The sequence below is a fragment of the Melopsittacus undulatus genome, chromosome 19 (genome assembly GCF_012275295.1).
Source record: "Melopsittacus undulatus isolate bMelUnd1 chromosome 19, bMelUnd1.mat.Z, whole genome shotgun sequence".
In the NCBI taxonomy this organism is placed as follows: domain Eukaryota; kingdom Metazoa; phylum Chordata; class Aves; order Psittaciformes; family Psittaculidae; genus Melopsittacus; species Melopsittacus undulatus.
Window position 1 is genome coordinate 30596 of NC_047545.1, and position 7506 is coordinate 38101.

The following is a 7506-nucleotide window of genomic DNA, read 5'->3' on the forward strand; positions in this document are numbered from 1 at the left end:
CTGAGGGCACCCTAACCCTAATGTCGGGAAGAGGGCACCCCTAGCCCTAATGTCGGAGATAGGGGGGGGGGGGGGCCCTAACCCTAATGTCGGAAAGGGGGGACAATAAGCCTAATGGCGGAAAGTGGGTACCCTAACCCTAATGTCGGGCAGGGGGCACCCCAGCCATAATGTCAGACTGAGGGCACCCTAACCCTAATGGCGGGAAGAGGGCACCCCTAGCCCTAATGTCGGAGATGGGGGGGGGGGGGCCCTAACCCTAATGTCGGAAAGGGGGGACAATAAGCCTAATGGCGGAAAGTGGGTACCCTAACCCTAATGTCGGGCAGGGGGCACCCCAGCCATAATGTCAGACTGAGGGCACCCTAACCCTAATGGCGGGAAGAGGGCACCCTAGCCCTTAATGCCGGGAAGGGGGGGGGGGGGGGCCCTAACCCTAATGTCGGAAAGGGGGGACAATAAGCCTAATGGCGGAAAGTGGGTACCCTAACCCTAATGTCGGGCAGGGGGCACCCCAGCCATAATGCCAGACTGAGGGCACCCTAACCCTAATGTCAGACTGAGGGCACCCTAACCCTAATGGCGGGAAGAGGGCACCCTAGCAACAGATTCAACCTCCTCAGAGTTCTTCAAGAAATATTTTCAAACACATTCCCTGCTATTAAAATATGCCTTCACTTGCATGTAAGGAAGGCAAAACACACGCACCCAGGACCTGAGAGGATGCACAGTAGTGAGAGGTGAGGCCTGGGTTCTACAGGTAAAGCTGACATATTTTCAGAGCAGGCCAGGGTTGATGTTAAGGTCCTGCTTGATTTCAACCTCAATTGTTTTAAAGAAAGACCTGTAGAGAAGGGTTCCTGTGTTTGACTGGGTTATCTGGAAATAGGACCAGAGAGGGCAAAAAACATGATAGCAGCAGCAGTTTTCAGGGTGTTCTTTCTCTATAGCACATAGAAGCAACCATCCCAGCATATCTGTGCATTTATTTTTCAGCATCAGCTAGAATCTGAGGTCTTGTAAATGTGCTTTAAGTTGAAAGACATAATTAGGAAGAATTACCTGCTTAGGAATGTCAACCAAAGAAGAAGCAGCAAGCAGAGTAAAGGTGTGCAGAGTAACAATGACCATCTTGGTGGAGGGATATGATGTTACCAGCTGCTGGAGCAGCTGCCGGGAGCTGGAGGCTAGGCTAGCATCATGATGCATGTGCTGTAGAATAGGGATCAACTTCAATAAGTCCACAGGTGTGGCCAAACCTGCAACAGGGAAGAGAAACAGGTAGTGTTAGTCCTTTGTACTGGCTTTCAGCAGTACTGAGGCACAGGTATGTCTGCATTGCTACCACTGCTGACTGCAGTACCAAGCACTTCCACAGCTCTTGGAGAAGATTGCTTCATTGTAGGTAAGACACACATCTGGTGTCCTCAACGTAAAGAGGACATGGAGCTGTTGGAGCAAGTGCAGAGGAGGCCACGGGGATGAGCACAGCCTGCAGCACTTCCCATAAATGACAGGCTGAGAACACTGGGGCTCTTCAGCCTCGGGAGGAAAAGCCACATGGAGACCTCAGAGCAGCTTCCAGTGTCTGAAGGGAGCTACAAGGATTTCTCAGGGACTGCAGCAACAGGTCAAGGGGTGATGGGTTTAAACATAAACAGGTGAAGTTCAGGTTAGATCTAAGGCAGAAGCTGTTCCCTGGGAGGGTGCTGAGGCGCTGGCACAGGGTGCCCAGAGAAGCTGTGGCTGCCCCATCCCTGGCAGTGCTCAAGGCCAGTTTGGACATAGGGGCTTGGAGCAGCTGCTCCAGGGAAAGGGGTCCCTGCCCGTGGCCCGGGTTGGAGCCGGAGGAGCTTTAAGGTCCTTTCCAACCCACACCATTCAATGATTCTGTGATTAACTCACCTGAAGCAACCTGTTATAGGCTATGCAAGTTTATTCATCATGCTATAGATGAGCTTTCACTCTTTACCAAACAGGTGTTTTGAGAACTTAAGATTTAAAGAGGAGGTACAAGCCAGGCACTAGATTAATGGTTAGCAAATTTAACTTAAAACCAGGAAATATTTGAGAATGAGGGCTACAGCATTTAATATTTATATAAGGATAATAAGGAACTCTCACAGAAATTAGGTTTTCCCTTTTATCACTCAATGTAACACATGTACCTTGTATCATCTCGCTGATTTTATTACATATGCCAGCAGCAAAATCCCTGTAGAGAAAAGACAAAGTATCAGGTGAGATAAATACAAGAGGGAAATCACTGAAAAATAAAACCATTTTTGAACTACCAAACACTGTGCTTTAGCAATAAAAGCTTTCACAAGAGAGAGCTTGCCAAGATCCCATTCTTTCAGAAACCCTGCACATGATCAAATGCGGGCTTCCAAGAACATGTCAAAGTGACAAGCAGCGCTACGTTTCGTTCCAGAACAGGATTTATGTAAAATACTCCTAGATTAAAGCTGCTGCTCCGTTTTGCATTCTCATATTTATGAGCTTTCCACTACCATTTTAGAAAAAAAGAAGTATCTGTTAAATCTGTGCTCAGATTTCTTCATAATGTTCCATACAAGCAAACATTTTGATAAAAATTACATGGTTGGCACTACCAAAGGTTTGTGAATGCCAGTGCTAACGGGGTTTCCATTCTCTGTGATACGAAAAACTGGAAACAAAAATAACATCTTACTTTGATTGTGCAGAAAAATTGGCAGCAGCAAATATTGCAGCTTCAACTTCCACATTATCATGGGAATCCAAACTTTGACGAATACTGTGATGTGCATTCTTCCTTTCTGGAATGACAGACGCTATGCTGCCCAACATCCTACAGGAAGAGATGACAGCAAAATCAGGAAGAACAGTGATCATGAAGAAATGCCAGATAAAAACAAACAGAAACAGAGAAAGGCTGGTTAAAAGCCTATTTTGATAGAAAAATATGTTTCTTTCTGTAATAGATGTGGATGAGCACAAACAGAATCATAGAACCAACCAGGTAAGATCATCAAGTCCAGGTTCATTAATGTCATTACATACCGAAGGGTAATGGCCCGAGCAACTGGATCATTGCTGTGAATGACGGAGAAGACTCTTTTGACGAACTCATCCACATTTAGGATCTTCTCTTAAGTGCTTCTCACTCTGCTGAGTAACTTTCAGCACACAGAGCCTCAGGAAGTTGTTTCTGTTAGGAGGCACACACATTTCCACACACATTCCTTTATCAGGTTGTTCTATATTAAATATTCAAGCACTTTCAAGATGAAAGTATCATAAAAACCAAAACAACCTCCCAAGAGTAAATTAAAGCAAGAAAAGATCTGTACTTTAGAGACATATTTGACTAAGAGAACAACAAAGAGACTATAGCCACACTATGGTGTTTGTCTTCTAGTATGGTAGGGTCAGATTCAGGCCCAGTTTCAGGGAAATTCACTCAGTGACACCAATGAGGAGAGCATAAGCAAATAATAAAATCATAGAATGGGCTAGGCTGGAAGGGACCTTAAGCTCATCCAGCTCCAACCCCTGCCATGGGCAGGAATCCCTTCCACTGGAGCAGGTTGCTCCAAGCCCCTGTGTCTAACCTGGCCTTGAGCACTGCCAGGGATGGGGCAGTGCTTCTCTGGGTACCCTGGCAGATGCTTCTCTGGGCACCCTGTGCCAGCGCCTCAGCACCCTCACAGGGAACAGCTTCTGCCTTAGATCTAACCTAAACTTGCCCTGTTTCAGTCTGAACCCAACACCCCTTGTCCTGTGGCTGCAGTCCCTGATGCAGACCCCTCTCCTTGTAGCCCCTTTCTGATACCAGATACCTGTTTTGGGCACACTTAGGGAAACAAATCTGATAAAAAACCATGTCCAGAAAAGCCTAAGCACAGCTTGTGCTCAGTGTAGCAGTATAATCACAAACGTACAAAACACCTCACATGTGCCCAAGCTGCTGTGCAGCACCACTCCAAGACACACTACACTGCTATGGATAACTGACTGAGGCTTACCCGGCTCAGAACACATCAGCCAACTTTAGGAAAGCTGAATTAATGAGAATGGGGAACGGGTATTTCTCGAAGAGCCTGGGAAAACGAACGACGGCTTCGCACTGCTCTCCGAGCTTCCCATACCTGAGACCTAAACGAGACACCAACAACCACTGCGGACACCGACACTGCTTCCCGGCCATGCCCTCTCCACCCCCCGCTGGCGGTACAAAAGCGAGCTCCCGTCAGCCGAGGACCGCGGGCCGAGACAACACCGCCCCTCAGGCGGTGGAAGCCGAGGACCATAACAGCAACATTACAAGGCAGGCACTGACATGGAGCCTCGGCCTCACCTTTGTCGACTTCCATGAGAGCAGAATTCGCGTCCAGCTCCTGCTCCCCATAGCCTGCATCGGACAGGAACGATTTGGCGCTGGCAGCCATACCGACCGCTTCAGCTCGGAAGGGATACCTGCGCATGCGCCGCTCAACCACACCGCCTCAGCGCACGCGCACTACGCACGCGCAGTAGGCAGTACGCAGCCGCCGTACGGAGCCGCCGTACGCAACCGCCGTACGGAGCCGCACACGCAGTAGGCTGTACGCAGCCGCCGTCCGGAGCCGCCGTCCGGAGCCGCCGTACGCAGCCGCCGTACGGAGCCGCCGTACGCAGCCGCCGTACGCAGGCGCCGTACTGAGCCGCCGTACGGAGCCGCCATTACGCACGCGCAGTAGGCAGTACGGAGCCGCCGTACGCAAACGCCGTACGGAGCCGCGGTACGCAGCCGGCGTACGGAGGCGCCGTACTGAGCCGCCGTACGGAGCCGCCATTACGCACGCGCAGTAGGCAGTACGCAGCCGCCGTACGCAGCCGCCGTCCGCAGCCGCCGTACGGAGCCGCGGTACGCAGCCGGCGTACGGAGGCGCCGTACTGAGCCGCCGTACGGAGCCGCCATTACGCACGCGCAGTAGGCAGTACGCAGCCGCCGTACGCAGCCGCCGTCCGCAGCCGCCGTACGGAGCCGCCGTCCGCAGCCGCCGTACGGAGCCGCACGCGCAGTAAGCAGTACGCAGCCGCCGTACGGAGCCGACGTACGGCGTACGCACCAAGAAGTGGGAATTCTGCCTATACAGCCGCGTTTACTTAAATAGAAGGTACATGGTTTATTTACGTACGTCTGGTGAATCGCGCATGCGCAGTAGCGTCCGGCTCTTCAGCGCACGGCTGGCATCGCAACGCTGCCACCCGCCTGCCTGTCACTCTTCGCTTTCGGCCCACAGGTCCGTTTGCGTCCGCAACAAGGCAGGGCCCGGCCCCGGCTGCCGGGCCCGCAGCCCCCCGGGCCCGTTGCTGCCAAGCGGCGGGCAGGGCCCCGCGCTGCTCTCCACCGCGGCCGTGTTAGGGCTCCGCTCCGCTGAGCAGCGCTGGAGCGCGGGGATGCAGGGATGCGAGGATGCAGGGATTATGGAGGAGCGCAGGGATGCCGGGAAGCGGGACCGCAGGGAGGGGATGCGGGGCCGGGGGGGTGCACCGGGACCCTCCCAGGCAGCATCACCGCTCTCCCGTTCGGCTCGGCCGTGCCACCCCTCGGCCCGACACCGCTACTGCACCGAGCCCCGCCGCCCCCCGGTGCCGCGGCCTGCGATGGGTGCTGGGGGGGCGCAGGGCGGCCCCTGGCCCCCGCCCCGAGCTCCGGCCGCTCCTCATCGCTCGCAGCCCAGCGCCAGGCCGGGGGCACCCGGGGAGCGTCCGGGGCCCGGTGGGTCCCGGTCCTGCGCTGGCACCGCCGGATGCGGCCGCACGGTGCCGCCGTCGCCCGACGGATGGGAACTGGGGGAGCAGGGAGGGAGGGGGCGGGCCTCAAATTGGGAGTGGGGAGCGATTGGTTTGAGAGGAGGGGGTGGGAATGGGGATGGGAGAGGGGCACGGCAGGACACGGGGCGGGAGGATGGGGTGGGATTGGGATTGGGATTGGGATTGGGATTGGCTAGGGCCAAGAACAGGATGGGAACAGAGACAGGGTTACGGATGAGGATGGGTTGAGATGGGCGTGGGGCCAGGGGATGGGAATGGGGATAGGCGTTGACTTGGGGTCGGGGGGCAGTTGGCTCCATGGCTGAGGAGAGCCCTGAGGGGTTTTGTGTTCGCCGAGCAGGAAGTTTCTCCTGTAGGTACAAGGGGAGGAAATTAAACGGGGGGGGGAGGGGGGGAATGTCAGGGACATGCTTCATTCGCCCCCCTTGCCAGCCATGGCCAGGAATGGGGCTCCTCTTGCTGCGGGTCCTGCCCAATGCTTCTCCCCAAAGCTGTGAACCTCAAATACTGGAACTAGAGAGAGAATCCTGTGGGGCAGCGACCCCCATGTCCCCCATGTTGCTTCACAGTCCCCCCAAGCCGCAGCATGAATGGGAGACCCACATGGAAGGCAGCAAAGGTCTCACCAGCATGAAACGTTCTCTTTGATTGCTTGGCTTCCCAAGTACTTATTAGAATATTTAATCACATCTGAGGGAGGCAGACTCAGCCCTGCTTGATCTGGTCTGGTTGCAACTCCCTTTTGAAAGGGATGCTCTTAAAGGGAGTGACCTGCAAAGTGAATACATTGACTCAGCCTCCATTTCTCCCTGTCCTGACAAGTTGTGGAGATGAGGGTGGGCTGGAAAAGGCTGTTTAGGGTAATTAATATTTATCACTTCATCCAGAACAAGCACAGTCCCCCCATTCATCCCCATCAGAAGACCGGGGGCTGTGTCTGAAGAGCATAGGCAGCTCCTTCCCTTCAGTAACTCACCTCTTAGCAGAGGGGCTGCAATCCCATCCAGACCCTCCCTTTGTCACCCATGGGAGGGGGGCACCTGGTGGAGCATGGATCCACTGGGCAGTGGGAGATGGGGATGGGCAGCTCCGATCCCCTGCACACCCCATCAGCACTGAGAGGAGCCAGGACCTGCTCTGGGTGCAGCCCAGGCCTCCAGCCTGTGGGAAGAGGCTGGAATGCACCTCCCAGATTCAGCCCTGGCACCAGATGAGCTGCCCCAGGAACCTGCCCATCGTCCTGATGGCTCAGTGGGAAGAGGAAAGCCTCCAGCCTTTTGTCTGCAGGAGAGGAATTAATTATTTTGTTCTCTCATCACACTGGAATAAAATCCATTTTAGAGCAGCATAAATTTAGGTGCCTGAAGTCCCCTTTTTTTTCTTTTTTTTTTTTAATTTAACGTCCCAGGAAACATTTTTCTCCCCTTCTTGCCCTTTTCCAAGTCATTTCTGTCTCACCGTGCAGCCACCAGTGCTCAGGATGAAGCATGGGATGGAGAGGCATTAACTCCAGCAAAAGGGCTGCGTGGGGCACGGAGCCTTCCTTGGCCAGAGGAAGATGAGGGGACCCCCAATGTTTCCTGAACCCCACAAGCTGCCAGCATTGGGCACAGCAGCGTCTGGGCCACCTCCTGCCACCGAGTGATGTTCAATTGTTCAGAACAGAAAATGGAAATGAATACAAGTTAAACTCCCCCGGCA

General features: G+C 53.9%; 2 long non-coding RNA genes across 4 annotated transcripts; one reads left to right on the plus strand and one right to left on the minus strand.

The window, feature by feature from the left end:
* Positions 1–916: 916 nt before the first annotated feature.
* On the minus strand, positions 917–4535 carry LOC117437229 (uncharacterized). 3 transcript variants are annotated; one of them, XR_004550405.1, is made up of 6 exons: positions 4343–4535; positions 4011–4140; positions 3046–3193; positions 2696–2833; positions 2169–2215; positions 917–1259 (listed from the first exon to the last, which is right to left on the minus strand). It is a non-coding gene; the product is annotated as an uncharacterized lncRNA (long non-coding RNA). The 3 variants fall into 3 exon arrangements; XR_004550406.1 differs by lacking the exon at positions 4011–4140 and having other exon boundaries at positions 945–1259; positions 4343–4527; XR_004550404.1 differs by lacking the exon at positions 4343–4535 and having other exon boundaries at positions 946–1259; positions 4011–4321.
* A 355-nt stretch (positions 4536–4890) lies between these two features.
* On the plus strand, positions 4891–7506 carry LOC117437230 (uncharacterized). The gene is made up of 2 exons (XR_004550407.1): positions 4891–5144; positions 7271–7506. It is a non-coding gene; the product is annotated as an uncharacterized lncRNA (long non-coding RNA).